Genomic DNA, 26,691 nt, shown 5'->3' with positions numbered 1-26,691 from the left:
TTACAAACACATTAACTTGTGTAGCAGACACTTCTTGCTCGAGGACTGACATTCTTATATGTGTTTCCTTGGACGATCTACTTCCCTCATCCAAATGATCAGAGACATCAATGATCTTCGTGTTTACCCGTGTTTCTAAGTTATGACCCTTCCTTTCACACACTTTTCCAACTTCGTCCAAGCTTTTGGAAACCTTCGTCAGTAAGTTTTTGATTTCGGTCCCCAGTTCACACCTAACATCAGCGTTCTCCCATCAGTCTCCTAATTATTGAATTTTAGCTCAACGTCCCATCTTACAAATCGTGTTCTATTGTCCTCCCTCTTGGCGGTTGAGATACGTGGTTTTCTCATATCGCGAGAGTTCGACACAGTGGACTCAGAGCCGGCCGGTGTGGCCGTGCGGTTAAAGGCGCTTCAGTCTGGAACCGAGTGGCCGCTACGGTCGCAGGTTCGAATCCTGCCTCGGGCACGGATGTGTGTGATGTCCTTAGGTTAGTTAGGTTTAATTAGTTCTAAGTTCTAGGCGACTGATGACCTCAGAAGTTAAGTCGCAAAGTGCTCAGAGCCATTTGGACTCAGACCTTGCTTATCCGCTACGGATCTGCCTTGTGCTTCCCTTCTCGCTCACCGTCGAACATCTCTCAAATGGCCTGTTGGCTTCTAGTGCTCTCTGAATTTGTGTACTCCCCACAAACGTGTCTGGCGTATGTTCCCTTTCCCTCCAACTTTTCTAAGTTGACCTGTAAGTTTCTAATACGTTCTGATTTTGCGTGCTCCCCATGGACGTGCCTGGCACTACATCACTCACACCCAAACTCTCCTCCACTCGCCTGACGATATCCATATTTGCTACTGTTCTAGACCTCAGGTGCATAGGAAAACGTGCCCACAAACATAAAGTACTCCACAGAACCACGCTGCTGCTACGGTCGCAGGTTCGACACAGACAATTCGACGCCGATAGCAACGTCGCCGGCCGGAGTGGCCGAGTGGCCCTAGGCGCTACATTCTGGAACCGCTTGATCGCTACGGTAGCAGGTTCGAATCCTGCCTCGGGCATGGATGTGTGTAATGTCCTTAGGTTAGTTAATTTTAAGTAGTTCTAAGTTCTAGGGGCTGATGACCACTGATGTTAAGTCCCATAGTGCTCAGAGCCATTTGAACCATATTATTTGATAGCAGCGTCGTTATCCACAAACAGAACATTGGAAACTTGAATGAATATTCACAACAACAAACTACAAAAAGAGATTTTCAGTCTGCAGCGGGGTGTGCGCTGATATGAAACTTCCTGGCAGATAAAACCTGTGTGCCCGACCGAGACTCGAACTCGGGACCTTTGCCTTTCGCGGGCAAGTGCTCTACCAACTGAGCAACCGAAGCACGACTCTCGCTCGGTACTCACGGCTTTACTTCTGCCAGTACCTCGTGTCCTACCTTCCAAACTTTACAGAAGCTCTCCTGCGAACCTTGCAGAACTAGCACTCCTGAAAGAAAGGATATTGCGGAGACATGGCTTAGCCACAGCCTGGGGGATGTTTCCAGAATGAGATTTTCACTGTGCAGTGGAGTGTGCGCTGATATGAAACTTCCTGGCAGATTAAAACTGTGTGCCCGACCGAGACTCGAACTCGGGACCTTTGCCTTTCGCGGGCAAGTGCTCTACCAACTGAGCTAGCGAAGCACGACTCTCGCTCGGTACTCAAGGTTCGCAGGAGAGCTTCTGTAAAGTTTGGAAGGTAGGAGACGAGGTACTGGCAGAAGTAAAGCCGTGAGTACCGAGCGAGAGTCGTGCTTCGGTAGCTCAGTTGGTAGAGCACTTGCCCGCGAAAGGCAAAGGTCCCGAGTTCGAGTCTCGGTCGGGCACACAGTTTTAATCTGCCAGGATGTTTCAACAAACTACAAGTTCGGAAACTACTACACGAAATACAGGGGAGGCTGTGGGAACCGACACTAAATACACTACCGAGCACGTCAGGAAGAAATCAAATCGAAGCCACATATCGAGCGCCAAAATGTAGTGAAGTGAGAATTACTGATCTGTTGCGTAGATTAACATGCAAGTTATAGTAATTGTCCCACATTGGGAGCCAATGAAGAAGTGACATCAATAATTAAGTAAAATCAAATTGATAAACTTTATGACTTTAAGAGACTGAAATCGAATGGAACAGATTTGAAACTAGGAATACAGACACACAGACTCTGCAGCATCATCTGCGAGTGAGGCAAACAATACATCGTCCAGAACCAGCGAAGTTTCTCGCAGCGCTGCTCAGAAGACGTAAGGAGCCTTCGCCTAAGCCGAACGTAGAAATTAGCAGCAGTGGCATACAGTCTCAATGAAAACCACATGCTTGATTTTGTACGAACGAAGCTGTCATGCAGGGCGAAAAGGTTGTGGGATCCCATCTTTGAAAAAGCTGTGGAGATCTGAGTCCATGATACCCTTGTCAAACAAGATTGCAGTTTCCAACTTAGCACCGCATGGGATGCAGCGATAACAAAAATATAAGAATGCTCCAATGTGAAAACGGTGAAGACAGTGGATGGAATGGACGGACCCCACCAGAACATGACACCTATACCAGCTAGCACGCAGGGAGCCCCACAAGCAGCGTTCGCGATTCCACCCCCATGGGAAGCGACACGCGTTCCGGAGAAAAAAATTTCGTTCATTTTCGTCCACTCTTATCGTTCCTTCTTCAAATCAAATGGCTCTGAGCACTATGGGACTTACCAGCTATGGTCATCAGTCCCCTAGAACTTAGAACTACTTTAACTTAGCTAACCTAAGGACATCACACAACACCCAGTCATCACGAGGCAGAGAAAATCCCTGTCCCCGCCGGGAATCGAACCCGGAAACCCGGGCGTGGGAAGTGAGAACGCTACCGCACGACCACGAGCTGCGGACGTTCCTTCTTCGCTCTTGTACACTTTGAATATTACCAATCCTTCGCTGTAGCTTACTCCTCTTTTTCTCAGAATTTCGAACATCTTGCATCGTTTTACATTGTCGAACGCTTTTTCCAGGTCCACAGATCGTACGAACATGTCTAGGTGTTTCTTTAGCCATACCTCCGTTATCAACTGCAACGCCAGATTTGCCTCTCTGGTGCCTTTGCCTTTCCTAAAGCCAAGACGATCGTCATGTAACACATGAATCTTCCCACAATTCTTCACAGTCATTTGTCGTGTGGTGTGGACGGCGGCAGGCTCTGGGTGGGAAAGGCGCGTCGCTTCGTAGCTGTGCGGTGGAAAGTCAGCTGCTCACCTTCATGTCTCGGTTTTGTCGCGAGACGCTGAAGGGTCTCCATGCTGACTGCTTGTTGTGAGTTCCGTGGCCGAAGCTGCCATGTCATGGTGTCGGAATGCCGACATTGGCAATGTGGTGTCACCGCCAGACACCACACTTGCTAGGTGGTAGCCTTTAAATCGGCCGCGGTCCATTGATATACGTCTTACCCACGTGTCGCCACTGTCAGTGATAGCAGACCGAGCGCCACCACACGGCAGGTCTAGAGAGACTTACTAGCACTCGCCCCAGTTGTACAGCCGACGTTCATAGCAATGGTTCACTGACACATACGCTCTCATTTGCCGAGACGATAGTTAGCATAGCCTTCAGCTACATTTGCTACGACCTAGCAAGGCGCCGTATTCAATTGATATTTATTATATGAAGCATGTATCATCAAGGGCGATGTTCTACAATTGTGGATTAAAGTTAAGTATTATATCAACTACGTACTTTATTTGCAATTCTCAAGATATTGTCCTGTTCCAGACCTCACGCCAGTCAGCGTGTAATTAAACGCGTGCATTTCGGCCTCCTCTAGAAAAACAGTGTTGGCTCTTCTGCCAACACTACAGGCAATGCATAATATACTCACCACGTACCCTTGCTTCTGCATCATCTCACCGACCGCCTTCCATCTCTCTTCAATCTGCTCAGCTCTCGGATTCCTGGAATTTGTCCTCCTCTCGATGTTGCTACAAGCGGACAAAGTTTTTAAAGACGCCAAAAGATTGCAGTTTCCTGACCACGCCTCCCAGTGCTGTGAGGATATTTTCTAACTTACGTCGGCTGGCACGTGTGACTTGTAAGTAGCACCTTTTACACATGTCCTCTCTCAGTGCTGATCCCAGCGTTCGTCGCACGTTTTTCCACCCATTTTCTCTATTCCTAAGTTGCTGTGAAAGGAGCCACACAATACTTTTTTGTAACAACTGTCTCTGCGTGACGCCTGGGCAGTCTTATGTTTGTGCTTCGTCTAAGAATCTGCTGGCGCTCGTGATTTATAACCAACCTTCTTACTGTCCAGCAAACTTCCTCCCAGTGCCTGCTGCGGGTGCCTATCTACCTGCACGCTCCTCACTCACCGGCAGGTTCTTCTCAAAGTGTCCATTCTTAAGCAAGGCGAGGGCATCTGGCAGGCTGCCCACAGCCTGTTTGCAGAATGCGCCTCTGGTGCTCACTCTATGGGATCCCATTTTCCCCCCTCGTTCTGTGCCGCTGGCGCTGTGAGCTGGTGAATGTGTCCACCAGCGGAGGGACTGCATGAGTCACTATCTGGGATGATTAGGTGAGGACCAAAATGGCTGATGCTGCTTTCGTGCTACGTGTAACATGTTGACGACTTCTGGCTGGGAAACATTTGCATATCCAACTTTCATAAAATTGTCTGCAAATTTGGATACACTTATTCGAAGTGAAATGTGGCCTGTTATAGTGCAAGCTGGGGTGCAAATTTCTCGACCTCCGCTATCGGGTGGAGAAATGTAGGGTCCTCCTGAAAAGGTCAGGTGTGTACTACACGCAGGAAGCGGCTACAAGGGTAGCGGAGCACGTGTGGAGTGCACATGTGGGTTTCTTGGGTTAGAGAATTCCCTCCCTAGGCCCGACAAGGTGCCTCCTGAGACGCGGGAAGGTAGGAGTGGGCAAAATGCCACATGGAATAACAATATTAATGTGCTAATAGTAAACCGTAGGAGCGTCTATAGAAAGGTCCCAGAACTGCTCTCATTAATAAAGGGTCACAATGCCCACATAGTACTAGGGACAGAAAGTTGGCTGAAACCAGACGTAGACAGTAATGAAATCCTAAACTCACATTGGAATGTATGCCGCAGAAACAGGATGGACAGTGAAGGGGGAGGCGTGTTTATAGCGATAAGAAGTGTAATAGCAGCGAAGGAAATTGACGGAGATCCGAAATGTGAAATAATTTGGGTGAAGGTCACGGTTAAAGCAGGCTCAGACATGGTAATTGGATGTATCTATAGGTCCCCTGGCTCAGCAGCTGTTGTGAGCACCTGATGGATAATTTGGAAAATATTTCGAGTAGATTTCCCCAGCATGTTATAGTTCTGGGTGGAGATTTTAATTTGCCGGATATAGACTGGGAGACTCAAACGTTCATAACGGGTGGCAGGGACAAAGAATCCAGTGAAACTTTTTCAAGTGTTTTATCTGAAAACTACCTTGAGCAGTTAAACAGAGAACCGACTCGTGGCCATAACATATTAGACCATCTGGTGACAAACAGACCCGAACTATTTGAAACAGTTAACCCAGAACAGGGAATCAGCTATCATAAAGCGATTACTGCATCGATGATTTCAGCCGTAAATAGAGATATTAAAAACGGTAGGAAGATATTTCTGTTTAGCAAAAGTGACAAAAAGCAGATTTCAGAGTACCTGACGGCTCAACACAAAAGTTTTGTCTCCAGTACAGATAGTGTTGAGGATCAGTGCACAAAGTTCAAAACCATCGTACAATACGCGCTAGATGAGTATGTGCCAAGCAAGATCGTAAGAGATGGGAAAGAGCCACCGTGGTACAACAATCGAGTTAGAAAACTGCTGCGGAAGCAAAGGGAACTTCACAGCAAACACAAACATAACCAGAGTCTTGCAGACAAACAAAAATTACACGAAGCGAAATGTAGTGTGAGAAGGGCTATGCGAGAGGCGTTCAATGAATTCGAAAGTAAAGTTCTATGTACTGTCTTGGCAGAAAATCCTAAGAAATTTTAGTCTTATGTCAAAGCGGTAGATGGATCAGAACAAAATTTCCAGTCACTCTGTGACCTAAATGGTACTGAAACAGAGAATGACAGACTAAAGGCCGAAATACTAAATGTCTTTTCCCAAAGCTGTTTCACAGAGCAAGACTGCACTGCAGTTCCTTCTCTAGATTGTCGCACAGATGACAAAATGGTAGATATCGAAATAGACGACAGAGGTATAGAGCGACAATTAAATTTGCTCAAAAGAGGAAAGGCCGCTGGACCTGATGGGATACCTGTTCGATTTTACACAGAGTACGCGAAGGAACTTGCACCTTTCTTGCAGCGGTGTACCGTAGGTCTCTAGAAGAGCGTAACGTTCCAAAGGATTGGAAAAGGGCACAGGTCATCCCCGTTTTCAAGAAGGGACGTCGAACAAATGTGCAGAACTATAGACCTGTATCTCTAACGTCGATTAGTTGTAGAATTTTGGCACACCTATTATGTTCGAGTATAATGAATTTCTTGGAGACTAGAAATCTACTCTGTAGGAATCAGCATGGGTTTGGGAAAAGACGGTCGTGTGAAACCCAAGTAGCGCTATTCGTCCACGAGACTCAGAGGGCCATAGACACGGGTTCACAGGTAGATGCCGTGTTTATTGACTTCCGCAAGGCGTTCGATATAGTTCCCCACAGTCGTTTAATGAACAAAGTAAGAGCATATGGACTATCAGACCAATTGTGTGATTGGATTGAAGAGTTCCTAGATAACAGAACGCAGCATGTCATTCTCAATGGAGAGAAGTCTTCCGAAGTAAGAGTGAATTCAGGTGTGCCGCAGGGGAGTGTCGTAGGACAGTTGCTATTCACAATATACATAAATGACCTTGTGGAGCCAGCCGCGGTGGTCTCGCGGTTCTAGGCGCTCAGTCCGGAACCGTGCGACTGCTATGGTCGCAGGTTCGAATCCTGCCTCGGGCATGGATGTGTGTGATGTCCTTAGGTTAGTTAGGTTTAAGTAGTTCTAAGTTGTAGGGGACTGATGACCTAAGATGTTAAGTCCCATAGTGCTCAGAACCATTTTTTTGGCCTTGTAGATGACATCGGAAGTTCATTGAGGCTTTTTGCGGATAATTCTGTGGTGTATCGAGAGGTTGTAACAATGGAAAATTGTACTGAAATGCAGGAGGATCTGCAGCGAATTGACGCATGGTGCAGGGAATGGCTATTGAATCTCAATGTAGACAAGTGCAATGTGCTGCGAATATATAGAAAGAAAGATCCCTTATCCTTTAGCTACAATATAACAGGTCAGCAACTGGAAGCAGTTAATGCCATAAATTATGTGGGAGTACGCATTAGGAGTGATATAAAATGGAATGATCATATAAAGTTGATCGTCAGTAAAGCATATGTCAGACTGAGATTCATTGGAAGAATCCTAAGGAAATGCAATCCGAAAACAAAGGAAGTAGGTTACAGTATACTTGTTAGCCCGCTGCTTGAATACTGCTCAGCAGTGTGGGATTCGTACCGGATAGGGTTGATAGAAGAGATAGAGAAGATCTAACGGAGAGCAGTGCGCTTCGTTACAGGATCATTTAGTAATCACCAAAGTGTTACGGAGATGATAGATAAACTCCAGTGGAAGACTCTGCAGGAGAGACGCTCAGTAGCTCGGTACGGGCTTTTGTTGAAGTTACGAGAACATACCTTCACCGAAGAGTCAAGCAGTATATTGCTCCCTCCTACGTATATCTTGCGAAGAGACCATGAGGATGAAATCAGAGAGATTAGAGCCCACACACATAGGCATACCGACAATCCTTCTTTCCACGAACTATACGAGACTGGAATAGAAGGGAAAATCGATAGAGGTACTCAAGGTACCCTCCGTCACACACCGTCAGGTGACTTGCGGAGTATGGATATAGATGTAGATGTAGATGCTGGCACCGTCAGCCTGGATGTGATACTTCACATGACGTGATTGCTGCAATGGTTTCACTGCCGTTATCTTTAACTGTCCAGCTTAATATTCATAACTAAAAACAATTCTGACTTTCTTAGTACTTATTGTAGGGTAATGCTTAGAGTTACAACGATCTCCTCTCATCACAGCTATTTTTGTAGTGTATCATGTTTATGCCAACGGCCTTGCCGCAGTGGTAACACAGGTTCTCGTCAGAGCACCGCAGTTAAGCGCTGTCGGACTTGGCTGGCACTTGTATTGAGACCATCAGGTCCGCCGAGCGCTGCTGGTAAGCGGGATACATTCAGCTCTTGTGAGGTAAATTGAGGAGCGTCTCTGGTCTCGTAAACTGACGACGGCTTGGAGAGCCTTGTGCCGACCTCAAGCCCCTTCATATCCGCATCCAGTGACACCTGTAGGTTCAAGATGACACGGCGTAAGGTCGGTACCGTCAATGTCTTCCGAGACCTGTCCATACGGAGTTTAATTTTAGTCTTTTTTATCATGTTTATGAGATCTGTAAATCAGACTTCGTGAAAATGCGAAATCCATATTATATTTCACACAATGGAGTCGCCACTGTGGAAACAGTGGTAAATAAACGTGCACCCGGTGAAGATGAGATCACGTCAGAACTAATAAAATTAGGGGGCCAACCTCTAAGACGTGAAATATTTGAACTAATAAAGAACATATGGGTAAATGAAAGCATGCCGGAGGGTTGGAATACTGGAATAATATGCCCAATATATAGAAAAGCAGAAAAGCTCAACTGTGAAAACTTTAGACGCAAAACCCTACTGAATACTGTATATAAGATTTTCACAGGAGTGCTGAACGAAAGAACAAAGAAATGCCCCGAAAAGATACTCGGAGAACACCAGTGTGGATTTCCACCAAACAGAAGTACTTCTGACCAGTTGTTTGTTAATGGAAAATTTTTATTAATTTGATATAGATCTCCACTTCCTGTTTGTTGACTTTAAATAAGGTTCCGATAGTATTAATAGACCAGCATTGCATTAAGGGCTGAAAGCGTTGGGCATCTGTTATAAACTCAGAAGGTTAATCGAGCTAACAATGAAGGATAGAAACGCAAAAGTAAAAGTAAAAGTGAGTAACAGAATGACCAGTCAGTTCGACTTTGAGGATGGAGTGAAACAGGGTGATTGTCTCTCTGCAGTCCTGTTTAACTTGGCACTGCATAGTACCGTACAAAAAGTGGATAAAAGAGGAACGGTGGTGGTGAAGTCCAGCCAGATATGCACATATACAGAAGATATTACCATCTTGACAAAGGATGTAACATCGTTTAAAGAAATATATGGATATATGGGACCGGAAGGAACAAGCATTGGACTTACTGTAAATGAAAGCGAGACAAAATACATGGTTATGTCCAATTCTGAAGCTAGAGGAACACCACAGGACCTGAACACCTCTGATAAATGCCTCAAAGCCGTTAGATGCTTTCATTACTTAGGTGTCCTCTTGCCCAATGATATTAGTGTGAGACAATGTATTAGATATAGCAAACAAGCAGGAAACAAAGACTATTATACAAACCTAAAGATACTCAAGAACTCTCTAATTACAAGAACAAAGAAACTGAGAGTATATTAATCCCTTGTCCAACGTGTTGCCACATATCGATCAGAAACGTGGAGAATGACGGAAGCAGACAGTAACAGGCTAAGGGCATTTGAAACGAAAATCTTACTAAAAATCTATGTGCGTGAGAGAGATGCAGAAAGTTGGAGAGTGAGATACAATCATGAAATACAATAGTTTATACAAGGAAAAGATGTAATGAAATTTATCGGATCTCAAAGAATACGTTGGTTAGAACATATGGAGAGAATGACGGAAGACAGGATGCCCAAACAAACAATGAACGCCAGATTGTATTCCACCAGAAGGAAGGACAGACCAGAGCTAGATGGGTGGACAATGTGCTCGCTGATCTTGCCAAGGCAGGGATCCGTGGATGGAAGAAAAAGGCTCAGAACAAAGAGATATGGAGGAAGATTGTTGAGCAGGCCAAGGCCTACCAAGGGCTGTAGTGCCGAAGAAGAAAAATAAGAATTTGCCATTGTTCCTTAATCAAACGCCTCAATCATTCCTGGGTGGTCCCAAAGGGGAAAATCCGGCGCTCACCGTTCACCCTGCTTGTCTGCGACCAGCACTATCCAGAAGCCGAGCAGACAGATGATTCCCCATCCACCATCTCACGCACTGCCACCTTGTAACAAATAATGTCATAGTCTGGGGGTGAGTCTCCATTCTCATAGTTTTTACAAATCAATTTGAAGAATCGTTTGGTTGCCACTTTGCCCAGTGATTATAGGATTTATGAATGAATGATTTGTAGGACTTCTGCCTTTTTTGGTTTCAACTCTTCCAAAACTCTTCTAATCTGATCGCTACCCATTTGTTTTTCTATTACGTCACCTCACAGTTCCTCTCCACCACAGCGGCCTCCAGTTTACCATTGCCACCACTCTGCCCTTAATTTGACGTTTGCCGGCCGTTGTGGTCGACCGGTTCTAGGCGCTTCAGTCCGGAGCCGCGCTGCTGCTACGGTCGCAGGTTCGAATCCTGCCTCGGGCATGGCCGTGCGTGATTTCTTTATGTTAGTTAGGTTTACGTAGTTCTAAGTGCAGGGGACTGATGACCTCAGTTGTTAAGTCCCATAGTGCTCCGACCCATTTGAACTTTTGACGTTTAACAGTGGTGTGTCTCTCATACTCTTCGTGTTTACACTTTTGCTTTAATTTCACGGACCGTTGTTTTCACGTTTTTCTACGTTGAATCTGTCTTTAAGCCACCCATTTCTGTCTGACTTCCTTGAAACTCTCCCTGCAACCAATCATCTTTAGATTCCCTGCACGTTCTATTCACTCAATCTCTAACTGATTTATGTAACTGTGTTCCTATCTTTTGATTTGTTTTCTATTTATTTCTTTCGTCGATCATTTGAAGTATTTCTATCATTACCCAAAGTTTCTTTACAACTGCCTTTCTTGTACGCATATTTGTCTCTACAGCTTCTGTGATAGCGCTTTTCAGAGATTTTCAGTCCCCCTTCAATTCAACCATCTACAGTGGTATTCATATTTGGATTATCTACAGCCTTAGACATTTTCAAATGACAGTTCAGGAAAAGATAGATTGATATTTGCAGTAAAGATGAAATGTTATGATGCAGATAGTCACAATTAAAAGACACTCACACGTTAGCTTTCGACCAAAGTCTTCGTCAGAAAAAGAAACACACACACGTTCATTCACACGAGTAAGTGCACCACACACGTAAGTAACGGCTATCTCCAGCAGGTCAGACCAGAATGCCAGTTCATACGCACAATCAAGCACACGTCACTCATACTTGGATTCCATATCCAGCAGCTCCGAGTAGATAGAAACGACGGTAATGAGTTTTGTTAGGCGTGCTTGCTTTTGTAAAAGAATGTGTGTGTGTTTCTCTTCATTTTCTGAAGAAGACTGTGGCCGATAGCTAATGTGTGTCAGTTAATTGTGCTTGTCTGCACATCAACGTGTCATCTTTAAGATAATAATCTACCTTCTCCTTGCATTGTTGATATTCCAACCTGGAGTTTCCATTGTTTAAAATTACAAACCAACCTCAATCAGTATCCCAGTTCTTCGCACATTAAATCTTTCGAGTTTCATGTTTCGTTCGTAATAGGCAGGCATCCTCAGAAGTGCAAGTAGTACCTACTGTGCTTCTTGCCACTGTCAGGATGTCTTTGCAAGTCGCAGGATTCGTAAACGATAGGTCGGGAAAGATCAGCTCCTCAGTGAGACGGTGCGGAACGAGGTGAGACGATTATAAATACATTACGACACGGTTATGATCAAGGCCTAGTGCGAAGATAGGGAGATGACTCAAAATACATCATGTGCCCCAGCTCCACCGGCAAACCAGGTAGTTCAGGAATATTTATGTGGATTTTGGCGCAAGGCACCCGTTCTACCCAACTGCTCATTACAGAACAATAACTAAATTACGATTAATTCGGTTTTCTACCTCGGATTCCATTGTTTCTCTGAAAATACCTTCACCAAAGTGATAAAGCCTGTAGTATACACTAAAGCGCCATTGAAACTGGTATAGGCATGCGTATTCAAATACAGAGTAATGTAAACAGGCTACGGCGCTGCGGTCGGCAACGGCTACATAAGACAACAAGTGCCTATTGCAATTGTTAGATCGGTTACTGCTGCTGCAGTGGCAGGTTATCAAGGTTCAAGTGAGTCTGAACGTGGTGTTATAGTCGAAGCACGATCGATGGGACACACATCTCGGAGGTAGCGATGTAGTACAGATTTCCTCGTACGACCATTTCACGAGTGTACCGTGCATATCAGGAATCCGGTAAAACATCAAATCATCGACATCGCCGAGGCCGGAAACAAATCTGGGAAGAACGGGACCTACGACGGCTGAAGAGAATCTTTCAACTTGACAGAAGTGCAACCCTTCCTTACATTGCTGCAGATTTCAATGCTGCGCCATCAACAAGAGTCAGCGTGCGAACTATTCAACGAAACAGCATCAATATGGGCTTTCGCAGCCGAAAGCCCTCTGGTATACTCTTGATGACTGCACAGCACAAGGCTTTACGCTTCGCTTGGTCCCGTCGGACCCGGTATTGGACTGTTGATAACTGGAAACATGCTGTCTGCTCGGACGAGTCCCGTTTCAAATTGTATTGAGCGGATGGAGATATACGGGTATGCAGACTTCCTCATGAATCCAAGGACCATGCATGTGAGCAGGCAGCTGTTCAAACTGGTGAAGGCTCTGCAATTGTGTGTAGCGTATGCAGTTGGAGTGATATGGGACCCCTGATACGTCCAGATGCGACTCTGACGGGTGAAACGTATGTAAGCAGCCTGTCTGATCACCTGCATCCATTCATGTCCATTGTCAATTCCGACGGACTTGGGCAATTCCTGCAGGAAAATGCGACATACCACACGTCCCGAATTGCTACAGAGTGACTCCTGGAACACTACTCTGAGTTTAAACACTTCCACTGGTGACCAGACTCCCGAGATATGAACATTATTCAGCATATCTTGGATGCCTTACAACATGCTTTTCACAAGGGATCTCCACCCCGTCGTACTCTTACGGATTTATGGACAGCCCTGCAGGATTCAGATTGTCAGTTCCCCCAAGCACTACTTCAGACTTTAGTTAAGTCCATGTCATATCGTGTTGCGGCACTTCTGCATGTTCGCGGGACCCTACACGCAAATGTACTAGTTTCTTTCGCTCTTCAGTGTACTATTCACACAACTCTAATGCCATGGTGCAGATGCAAAAGTACAGACAAGTGGTTGGTGTTGCGGGCGGAAGAGCACAACATTGCATCACTGCGTCGCTTCTCAAAATCTTTCAATAAACCCGTATACCAGGTGCAAATTGGTCAAATCTTCATTCGTAAGCGTATCCTTACTGATGTCTGTCACTGTTAATGTACAGATAACACTGCCACAAAAAGAAACGCTACACGGTAGCAAGATATACTGATTGGTGGAGAATAAACTATGCAGTACTGTTATCAGAAACAGTGAACAGAACAAGTATGTTTGAAAACAGTACACACAGCGCTCATTCGATGCGGCCCACCACTAATTCCTCTCCTGTGCCAACCTCTTCATCTCGGAGTACCATTTGCAACACTCGTCCTCAATTGTTTGCTGGACGTATTCCAGTCTCATCTCGGAGTATCATTTGCAACATTCGTCTTCAGTTATTTGATGGATGCATTCCAGTCTCTGTCTTTCTCTACAGCTCCCTCTAATACCATGGAAGTTATTCCCTGATGTCTTAAATAACGTCCTATTCTCGTATCGCCTCTTCTTGTCAGTATTTTCCATATGGTCCTCTCCTCACTGATTCTGCGGAGAAACTCCTCATTCCTTACCTTATCTCTTCATCTAATTTTCAACGTTCTTCTGTACCATCACTCCATCACACCTAAAATGCTTCGAGTCTCTTCTTTTCCGGTTTTCCCACGGAACATATTTCGCCAACATACAGTGCTACGCTTCAAACATACAACCTCAGGAATGTCTTCTTCAAATGACGGTCGACGTAATTAATTAGCTAAATTTTGATTACGCAATAAGTCACACAAATCTGAAGGCTGTAAATTCAGCTAAATACTTAGGGATTACAAATACAAATAACCTAAATTGGAACTTTCACATAGATAATATTGTGGGTAGAGCAAACCAAAGACTGCGATTCATTGGCAGAACACTTAAAAGGTGCTACAGGTCTACAAAATTGGCTGCTTACCCTACGCTCGTCCGCCCTGTTCTGGAGTATTGCCGTGCGGTGTGGGATCCGCATGAGGTGGGACTGACGGATGACAAAGTACGAAGTACAAAGAAGGGCAGCTCGTTTTGTATTATCGCGAAATAGGGGAGAAAGTGTCACAGACATGATGCATGAATTAGAGTGGTTATCACTGAAACAAAGGAGTTTTTCGTTGTGACGGGATCTTTTCCTGAAATTTCAATCACCATTTTTCTCCTTAGATTGCGAAAGCATTCTTTCGGCACCCACCTACATAGGGAGAAATGATCATCACGATAAAATAAGAGATATCAGAGCCCGCACAGAAAAATTTAAGTGCTCGTTTTTCCCGCGTGCCGTTCGACAGTGGAACGGTAGAGGGACAGCTTGAAGGTGGTTCATTCAACCCTCTGCCGGGCACTTTATTGTGAATAGCAGAGTAATCACGTAGGTGTAGATGTAAATGAAATGCTCGCACTTTGAAGCAGGCTGCTGGAAACCGTAGTTCCCTTATTTGAAGATGATTAGATTCACAAACAACGTTAGACATTTGATCGGTGGTGTCCAGTTCCACTCTAAATCAGTAAATGTGCTGCAAATTTGATGTAATGAAATGAAAGCTATTGATATGGTTTGACTACGCGACCGCCATAAGTTATGGAAATCAGTCACTACCATCGAATTTCTGTGAGTTTCTCTACGGAGGGTTTTCACGTACAATGACCACTTAAACCCAGCCGTGGACAAAGTAGGTGCATAAATTAGACATATTGGGGAAATCCTAACGAATTGTAACTCATTCAAGTTGAATTCATGGCGACGATTTCTTAATCACTGTTCGTCGGCCTTGGACCAAATTACTTTCACGGAAGGGAGAGAGAAAAGAGGCAAACAACACGTGAAAATAGTTCGTCATAGACTTAGTCAGCTTAAGAGTGTTACAGAGATGACCACCATAGTGAAGTGGTATTCAACCCCAGTCAGAATGCAACAAACATAAACATCAATCACAGTACGAGTAATACGAATGTTTCTGAATGGGATCCGCCTTTAGCAAAATCTGTTTTTTATGCCAAACATATTTCACCGCAGTTGCAGTACTATTAGTAGGCTATTGTTTTATGGCTGTTTAACATAAAGAATGTTCTTTACTGCTTGTATACATGAAAACATTAGTTATTAAAATCGTAATTACAGATTTTTGAAGAACATATAAAATTATGTAATCATATCTTTTTACCACATGGCGTGGTTTTCCTGATGTATTATGTATTTATAGTGCCGGTTTTCTTTCACAGTTTTCCATCTGCAGCCATATACAACTTGTCGTATAAAAATTATTTAAGGAAACTGTTATGGATATGCCTGAAATTAATTAATTATATGTGAAAGGTTGAGTGTGTATGTGCGTGTGGGTGTGTGTGTGTATGTGTATGTGTGTGTGTGTGTGTGTGTGTGTGTGTGTGTGAGTGTTTACATTATGTTTCACTTACGTTTTCATTTTATCAAATCCTCTTCACTTTGAAGTTTTATTTATTGAGCTGTCTCTGTCGTGTAGCAACATCAGATGAGCTAATAACGTATGCTCGGATTTCCGGTCGCTCAAGTGGTTAACTGCCCACGAGCTTGCTGCAGATATCACCCCTGCCATTTTCAAGTGGTTAACTGTCGTCTGAATGCCTCTGCCGTCTTTAAATAGTTGCGCCGCCACCAGTGACGTCACTAGTGTCCAATTTGCGACCACATATTGTAACCTCCCAACAGAAAAATACCGAAACCTCCCATAGTGAAAATATAATTATTTATAATTCACGTTCAGCGTAACCTCCCAATAAATGAATTCCGTAACCTACCAATAATACAATGTGACTAATCTCTAAATAAAATTGTGGCTCACTTATAACCTTTCAATAACTGACTGTGAATTTAAACTGGTAAGTTTTGGACGTCAGCAGTGCTGCGTCATGGCCTTGAAAGATCGATCTGAATAAATAGAAAATTATTACCTCAATAAGGTCGCCGGATAACGCATACATATCTGCTCCTATAAGAAATTTTTCTGGCACAGCCGAGTGCAATGCTGGCCGATAGATTTATCATGTATAAAAAGAAACAACTGATTTTTCTTTTCAATAATCCGGATGACCAAGGATTGGTGAAATTAGTAAATTCTTTAAATTGAAATGAATGATTGTCAAAAGTTACTTTTTATGAGAAAGATTATTACTGAGAGCTTTCTTTTAAAAAACATTTACATGGGACTTGACATAACAATACTACATATGCGCGAGGCTGCTTTTACCTTATACTACAACGCTCTGGCTCCACCATCGCTCTCCACGACCGGCCCAGCCAACAGGATACACCTGACTGCTAGCTGCTACCACTACAACTGCCGCACAGTTCCTACTGCAGTCAACACTGCTCTCTGGTCTGAGATTCTCTTACAGCTTACATATTGCAGGCACCGCGTGAGCAATCCATCGAAATTACATCTGCTCGAGTACGCTAGCAATAAATCCCTTAGCGTGATACCTGGATATATGGATCTCTTGCATAACCCTCCGCAAGGGGGGGGGGGGGGGGGGAGCAAAACTTTTGCAGCGATGGTGAGTCAATTGGTCTTGCCATGAGCAACAAATTTTCCTATTATCTATTTAGTTTACTAAGTCTACAGTCAGAGAGCATATACATATTTATAACATTATTGATAAATAATATAAGTACAGAATATATTAAGAAATGAAATAGAGAGCACACACACTGAGTACAAAATAAATTAAAAAATGACTTAAAGTGCACACACACTGTAAAACTTATAACCTCCCACAAAAAATTTACAAGAGAATATTATATAGAAAAGGAGCCAAGAAGCAATATCGTCCCCACAGAAATATTTAAATAAAAAATATAAAAATAAATGGGAGCCAAGTGTAACCTCCCGCAATGAAATCTACTGACAATGACAATTAAACAAAAATTAGCAATCTGACCCAAGTATAAGTTCCTCACAAAAAATGAAAGTCGATTCAGTGATAAGAAAATCTCAGTGATAATGAAAATTCAATTAAACCGAAATATCGGTCTTTGGCCCTGTGCAAAAAATCAGAATTAAATTCTTACCTCAGTATAACTGCATGTCAAATTTCTGCTCTTATTGTTGGCCACGGCTTGGAGGAACTGCATTGCAAATAATATTTTTTTTTTTTTTTTGAAATTTAACTGAAACTTTTCTTTAAGGGAAATGGAAGGAAATCGTTGGTTCAATTAAATGATTTTTTTGTTAAAAATTGCTTTGAAATCAAAATTATTATTGGGGCACTTGTTGAAAATTAATTACAATAAATAAACTTTACGTTATCTGATGGTTACCTACATTAACAATATACCTCATTCAGCATCTTGACCAGAATGCCATGTCGACGCTCGCCGACTCCTCACACACAACTGCACTGGGCTGCTACTACTGACATACTGCACTGCTCACAGACTGCCCACTGACAGACTGCTCGCAACTGTACTGCACGACTACTACCGACCGACTACTGGACGCAACTGAACTGAGCTACTGCTATCGACAGACTGTACTGCACGACGACTACTTGCGTACTGCTCGCAACACTCGCGCGGTCAAGCGCAGACTACCCACGATAAATGGCTCTCTGGTCAAAGATTTTATCATGCCTCGCCATCGCTGCTACGTTACATACGTGTTTCATAACCCTCCACTGGCGGGGCAAAAATTTGGCAGCGATGGTGGACTTGCCAAACGCGGCAAAATTTTTTCTTTAATTAATGAACTTTTACAATTTACAGAATATTTAAATACATGAATTAAATGTTGTGCACATGCACCAAGTACAAAATATATCAGACAAAGACAAAATGTGAGTACAAAACATAGTAGCAAATCAGAAAACTGTACATACAAATTATTTGACAGATAACAGGGTGCACACGCACTGAAAAAATTCTTTAGCATTTTCAGAACAAATAAACAGAATGGCAGAAAATCATGTTGATAAGTGACATGAGTGTACTCGCACTGGAGTTGAGAACATATCAGCAAATCACGAAATGTATATACAATGAGTAACAAATGACATAAGTGCATACGCACTGAAGTATTGAACATATCAGGATATCATAAAAGGTATACAGAATGAGTACAAATCATATTGAAAAATGAGAAAAGTGCACAGGCACTGAAGTTCAGTAGAAAACATATTAACACATAACCTAAGTGCACATGCACTGTAGTTCACAACATATCATTAAAATAAAAAATGTATATACAATATAAAAGACAAGAGTGCACATACACTGTACTTCAGAACTAATTGAAAAAAAACGTCTTTAGCATTTTCGCAATAAATAAACATAATGGCAAAAAATCATGTCGACAAGTGCCATAAGTGTACTCGCACTGGAGTTCAGCGAATCGAAAAAATGTATGACCCATGAACATAAATGATGTTAGCAAAAAATTATTTTCACTATGTGACAAGAATTAGGATAGGAAAGGGAAGGATTGCATCATGGTTGTAGCACTTTAGATTGCACACAGCTGTTCTGAAAGTCCATATCTTTCCACAGAAGTACAACACCAAGTGACACAATTTGAAGTTCTTTTCCCATCAGAATTTATCAGCGTAGCCAAGACACTGAACTGTCGTAGTAATGTTCCATGTTTTCATTTTGGCAGTACATTAGGTACACCAAACAGTAGGACCATAATAACGTCTTCATCGCTCACGGTGGTGGACAGCATGTCGTGTCAACACCACGCTCTTACAAGGCACACCAACGTAGAATTAGTGCAAAAACCAAATATAGTGCTCCATGATCATGAGGATGGACAGGACAAATCGACATTGCAGTAATTCAGGGTAGTTAGCTCATAAGGTGAAGGACATTAACTCACATAATATTGAGAATTACAGTAGTAGTTTGCGGCATTCATAGCCTAGTTATTGAACATTTCTGTACCATGTAGTTAGTTTTACAGAATAATGTTCATAAAATTAAATTATTGGCATCATGGGTAATCGTATTTCAATAAACAGTGGCAGTCCTTGGCCAGTTACAAAGCATATTTAGTATGACAGAATAATGTTCATCAGAAGTCTTAATTGAAAACGGGAGTCAATTATTGGCCTAGCATTAACATAATACATTGAGTGAAATAAATTATTGGCACTCATTGGCCATTTACCAAAACATGAAAACTCAACATTGGAAACAAGAGCTAATTAATGGCATAATTAATAACATAATTCATTGAGTGACATTAATTATTGGCACTCAGTGGCCAGCAAGTATTGAATAGAATAAAACATTGTTCATCATTCAGTATTATTCAGATCATTACGAAGTCATTATAAAAAATCAGTTAATTACAGTCATAGCATTAATAATCATGGCCATTATAAGTAGTCTCACTACAATAAACAGTGGCAGTCCTTGGCCAGTTACAAAGCATTATTTTATATATATATATATATATATATATATATATATATATATATATATATTTTATCATTAAGAAGTCATTACTGAAGTGACATACTATTCAGAGCTGATCAGCATTACTCAGAACTTTCTCAAACTGGTATCACTATTTGGGGCTGGTAATACATTTTTTTGTTGGCAATGCATTGCGTTGGGATCGATAATTAATTGCTGAGGCATAACACTATTTGCTTTTGACCTATTGCTGCAAATGAGGATAGGTAACGTCATTCGTCATGAGTCAGCTGTAGCAAGGTTATGTAACAAGGCAGTATATGTGATCACATTTATAAATGATAGACACAAATGGGTAAAAAATAAAAATGCAAGTACTAGAAAAGGTACAATAAGTAACAGGTTTAGTAAGTATCATGAAAAACTTCTCCTGAAAAAAAAAATGCAAAATGGATTATTGACCTGAAAGAAGAAACGCACACTATGCTGAAAAGTAGTGAACTTCGAATTAACAGGTAGTGAAATGTATATAAAAATGTGTTCCATAGCTGTCCTTTCCAAAACTTTCTGTCATCCTACTATGCAATATAACACCTGCTGTCAAAACAAACTGCAACAAATACTTAAATAACTACTTAGCATAAATACATAACTTTAACATTATCCTCATCTGTAAAGAAAAAAAACTTCATTATCAATCACTTCATTATCTTTATTATCATAACTTCATTATTATCATCACCTGTAAAGAAAAACTTCATTATTCATAATAACATATTCTTCATCATTATTCATCAGCATTCATTATCATCTGCAAAATATCACTTCATTACTCATTATACAACTATTCCTTATCTCTAGCATATTTCATTACTAAAACTAAGATGTGTAGTTCTGTCTGATATCCTGCATCAATCACCTTGTATTCTGAAAGAAAAAATTAGTTAAGACTGCTATTCTACGATGAGTATAGTATATTCTTGTTAATGTTTGTTAATCCTGATCCATTTACTCTTCCTCATAAAGTTATTGCATCTTCTTTCGTTTATTCCGTAGGTGAAATTCCCATTTCTGTTGAATTTATTTCTTACACGCATCATTTCTTTCTGAAATTGATGAACAAAGATTAATGTCTTGCATTTAAATCATATACCCACTAAATAATAACTGGTTTATGGTAACATAATTAACCATACAGCATAACATGACAGAAAACGTAATATGTCAAAGACATTGACAGTGTTCAAAGCCAAAATGTACACAGAATAATACAATGCAGCAGCAAAAAAACGTAAAACAGTCACGATCTTGAGATGTCATAGGGCAAAAAGAATGTCAAAGTCAACTGGTGTGTGTTATATCTTAACTATTTCACAGTGCATACAAACAAAACTTGAAAACAATCATACATAAAAAAACAAAATGTGACGTTCGTTGTGTTCAGCTTGTATGTAGTGTAGTTAATCGAGGCGAGAATTAAAGACTATAATGGAGAGAGAATTTGATATAATTACTACGTCATCACATAGAATTGCATAATTATTCATAAAATACGTAAGTTCATCTGGAAAATATGCACGGTCTGATGTGTAACGACAAGAAAAGCGACCTGCTAACCTTACCTTGCCGGGCACTTGCCAAGAAAAAGTACGATAATCATCAGTAATTAGTCATGTAAATATAGTTGCATAAGTGGTCATAATAAAATTAGTAAATGGCATCATAGTGTGTTGAATCATACAGTGTCTTCATTCAATAAAGGGTTTAATATTTGACCAATGGTGGTTGCCTTTCGATTTTCTGGTTCTCAAAGTTTCAACGTGTACAACATTGGGATGAAGAATGCTGCGAATCCGATATGGACCTGCGTATAGAAGTTCAAATTTACTGCACTTACCTTTTAATTTACTGGATAAATAGTGTGTACGTACTAATATTATCTGTCCAACGTAAAAGTCGCGGCGTGTACTAACCTGTTTTTGCTGTCTTCTCCGGCGCTCTGCGGCACGTTTGATGTTGTTCAGCGCAATGTCAATTATTTCGTGGTGTCTTACTCGACGACATTTAGGGAAGTTTACTAATTCTTTAATTTTGTTTGGTGGTTCAACGTTTTTCAATATAACAGACGGAGATAGCATAGTGGATTCATTTGGAATGGAATTAATTACATCTTGGAATGAGAGTATGTGTGTATCCCAATCAATATGTCTTTAGTGGCAGTATATTCTACACAGTTTACCAATTTCTTTCATTAATCTTTCACAGGGGTTCGAAGAAGCATGGTACTTGGATATATAAATCGGAGAAATGTTTCTGGCTCGTAACATGCGTGTCCATATGCTAGAACGAAATTGTGATCCATTGTCAGAAATTACTTTCATCACATGCCCTACATGAAATAGAAAATGTTTTACAAACGCTTTCGAAACAGTTTTAGCAGTAGCTTTGCGTAACGGAGTGAAAGTAACAAATTTTGAAGTGAGCTCAACAGCGACAAAGATGTAGCAAAAACCTCTGTTAGTTCTCGGAATCGGACCAAAAATATCTACAGCGGCCATATGTCTTAATTTAACAGGTACAATGGGATATAAAGGAGGAATATGTGAAGTGGTGTCTGATTTAGCTTTCTGGCAAATTTTACAAGACGCTAAAACTCGTCGTATACGTTTCTCCATGTTGGTAAAATAACAGTTCTGTCTCAGTATATGAAAACATTTTCTTGCTCCGTAATGTGCGTAACTTAAATGAGTGTACCAGATTAATTTGTTAACCAGTTCGTCAGGAATGCATAATAACCAATTGTTGCTGTCAGGATGAGAGCGGCGAAACAGAATGTCATTGCGTACAGTGTAATGGTTTCTAATCGTAACATTATTCTTATCTTGCCAAAGGTGTTTAATTTCTTTCCACACATTCTCTTTATTTTGCTCTTTTGCTATGTCCTGTAATGACGATGAAATAAAGTTTTCAAATGCAACTTGCTGAATGTACATGACACTGAAATTTGTTTTGCAGTAGTTGGTTGCTACGTCTTGCTGATTGTTGCTCAGAGAACGCGATACTGCGTCTGCTATAACATTTTGTGTGCCGGGAATGTGAACTATTGTAAAATTAAATTCCTGTAAATAAAGTTTCCGTCTGCTTAATCTGTCTTGAGTGAATTTGGCCGAAAGTAAGAATTGTATCGCTCTGTGGTCTGTGTAAACGGTGGTATGTCTGCCATAAAGAAAGTGCCGAAATCTCGTGAAAGCCCATACACCACATAATGTTTCCAATTCTGTAACGGAGTAATTTCGTTCAGCAGGTGACAAAATGCGACTTGCAAATGCGATGTTTTTAATTACTGTAGAGCCATCTTCTTCAATTTCCTGGAAAATGTGTACGCCTAAAGCGGTATTGGAACTGTCGGTGGCAATGGAAAAATTTCTAGTAAGAACTGGGTGCGATATAAGTGGAGCATTCAACAAAGCATGTTTCAGGTTCACGAATTCAGAGTGTGCTTCCTTATCCCAAGACCAAATAGTGTTTTTACCTGTTAATTGGCATAATCTAGGCGTGTCTAAAGCGGAGTGATGAATAAATTTACGAAAAAAGTTAATTAAGCCCAAAAAACTGCGTAATTGCTTCTTCGTCGTAGGAACAGTAATGTCACGTAGAGCTTGAAGTTTTTCCGGATCAGGCGCAATGCCTTCTGCTGAAATTATGTGTCCAAGAAATTTTATAGAAGTTTTGCCAAAGTGCGATTTACTAAGGTTAACTGTAAGTCCTTGTGCATGAAAAGTTTGTAACAGTTGTTTAAGAATCAGATTGTGTTCAGACCAGTTAGCTTCTGCGATAAGAATGTCGTCTACATACGTCGTAATTCTGTCCTTAAGTTCTGTCGGAAGTATTGTGTTCAAATCGCGAATAAAAGCTGCTGAAGAAATAGTTAATCCGAATGGTAGTGTGCAAAATTGATAACAGTCGCCGAAAGAGAGAAAAGCTGTATATTTTCTGCAATTTGGATGAAGTTGAATTTGCCAAAATCCCGATTTTAAATCTAGTGTTGAATAAATAGCAGTACCGTGAAATTTCTGAAGAAGTTCCTCTAATGTCTGTGGTCGATCTGTTTCATTAATAATAATGTCATTAATGTGACGTGAATCAAGTACAAGGCGAAGTGATCCATCCTTTTTCTTAACAATATGTAGCGGGTTTATGTACGGACTAACTGCCGGTTCAATAATTCCTTGGTCAAGCATATCCTGCAATTCTTTCTTAACCTGTTCTCTGTGAATATAGGGAATGGGATAATGCTTTGCTTTAAATGTGTCGTGCTGTTTGACTTGAAATTCGTACGTAAATCCCGACATAGTACCAGGAATGTTGTCAAAAACTGGAGCTTGCTGTAAAAGAATTTTGTGTAATTGCGTTCGTTCGTCGTCTGTAGTTGCACTGCTTTGTCTAACTTTATCGGAAATCATTTGCATTACGTCGTAGTCAGCTTCGTCTGGAGTATTATAGTTGTGTACGTACGTATCCGTGAACAATGTGGGATTACAGTCTATGTTATGTGACGCGGAAATGACCTCTGTGCGATTAATTGTTTGCTCTTCCGCAGATAGTAGGTGCTGAAATTCTATAGCAAATTGTATATTTTCATCCTTCAACATTAAATAAGAATTCTGAAAATCAATAACTGCGTCGTGTTGTACCAGAAAATTCGTACCTAAAATTATGTCTGTTGTCAATAAAGGAACAATCCAAAAATTTGAGTGGAAGGTATGACCTGCAATACAAAATGATAAATGCGTCTGTAATTTAACGTCTACTCCTTTACTCGGTACTGCTCCTTTCACTTTTGTTTTGCCTAATGGTAATGTCGGATACGTATTCTCTTTGCTACACTCGTTAAAAGTTTCTTCATTTATTACTGATATAGGTGATCCGGAATCGATTACTGCTGAAAATTTCGATGAACCAACTTTAATTTCGATGACAGGATGTGAAATGGTTTTCTGAACAACTGGTCTTTCCTGCAAAAGAGTGTCCCTGATGTCGTCAAAAGTAATTACATTTTCGTGAACAACATTTGGCGTGTCAAAGGTAGTGCTTGTGTTATTGGAAGATGCGTCCTGTGTAGTATCTAGTCAGATTCTATCTGACGTGTTATTATTATTAGGAGGATTCTGTGGCATTTCTACTATTTGATCAGTTCTATTACTTCTTCCAGACGTATTACGCTCTGGATGATACCTACTGTCGGGTTCATTCATGAGAATATGTTCTTGTTGATTACTTTGTCGCTGGTAAGACCGACTGTTATTAAACGTATGTTGGTAATTATGCTCATTGTTTTTACGTCTGTCGTGAAAGTCATTCCTATACGGTGCATTGCGATAGGAATGTCTTCTCTGTACGTAGTTGTTTCCTTGCTGCCGTGCGTTACTATTTGTAGGATCTTGGACTATACGTCCACGCGGCGAAACATTAAAGTTAGGTTGACCTTGTGCACTACATTGTTGGTTATGTATTCCAACCGGCTGACTTGCATGCTGTTGTGGTGGAAAACGTCTATTGTTACCAAAATGTGTTTCCTGTTACTGAAAATTTTGACGATATTGATAATCTGAATTTTGTCTGTGATTTAAGTTCTGGTAGTTGTCGTTCCTAAAGCGTCTGTTACTTTTCCTATTGAAATTACGTCCCTGATCATAATTACTGTAAGTTTGTTGACCTTGGTTATTATACGAAAAGTTTTTGTTTACAAAAGAATAATCAGATTGCTGTACTTCCAAGAGCTGTAAAAGATCTCTGAATGCTGAAATGTTTTCTTTTTGCTGGCCCGTTAGAAGTGACACTCGTAATGACCGTGGTAATTTAGAGATGCATAATTGTATAAGTGCGGATTCACTGTACGGTTCACTTAGGTACTGGTTTTGTTGCACCATGTGCTCAAAAAATTGCGTCACACTGGGAAAATTTGAGTTCTCGTAATTTGGCAAACTAATTAACTGATCTTTAATTCCGCGCTGTGTCGTCTTCGACCAATACGCTGACAGAAAAGCATTCTGAAACTCTTCTACTGAATAGCATTGACTCGCGATCGGTCTCATACGAGTTGCCGGTTCGCCTTCCAAAAAACTGCAAATAAATTCAAGTTTGTGTGTTACAGGTCAAGTCGGTAGAAGAGCAAAGCTAAATTGTTGAATCCAATCCAGTGGGTGAATCTGTGTTCTGTCGTTTTTAAACACTTTAAAATTTCTCACTGACAGAAAATGTTTGTAATCAAAATTATCGTCTCTCAGTGATGGAACAGGTTCAGGATTGTGAGAGAATCTGTTGAATTGTTCGGAATCAAAGTCCCGTACTCTCTGTAGATCACCCAAATTATACGCGTTGCGCGAGTCTGACAGATGTTCGCAAAGTGGCGTCTGCTGTGATGCGTTATTAACTGAAATACTTTTCATCTCTGTTACTTCTTGTTGTAAACTCGACAATTTTCTATGCAACGTGTTATTAGACGAATCGATCTCATTAATTGTCTGATGTACATTTTGAAATTCATTTGTTTGGTTAAATGAAATCGGTGCAGTATCATCTGATTTATTATCATTATTACTTTCAATAGCATCAATACGACTGGCTAATTCATTATATTTTTCAGTCAGTATTTTTGCCTGATCATCGGTTTTAGAATCGGACGCATTAATCTGTCTTTGCAACTTACGTGTAGTTTCGCTCAGTTTTTTAACATCAGCTTTGATGACATCGCAATCCTGTGTTAGTTCTAACTGTTCGAATCTGTCTGTCACTGTTTGGAAATCTGTTGTGTATGTGTCTGTTTTCGATTTAAGGTCAGAAATTTCGTCACGTAATTCTGTGTTCGACTGTTTGATGGAATTAATTTCGTCGGAC

Source organism: Schistocerca americana, chromosome 1 (assembly GCF_021461395.2).
Source record: "Schistocerca americana isolate TAMUIC-IGC-003095 chromosome 1, iqSchAmer2.1, whole genome shotgun sequence".
In the NCBI taxonomy this organism is placed as follows: domain Eukaryota; kingdom Metazoa; phylum Arthropoda; class Insecta; order Orthoptera; family Acrididae; genus Schistocerca; species Schistocerca americana.
The sequence above is the reverse complement of the archived record's forward strand: the minus strand, read 5'-3'. Positions refer to the sequence as shown.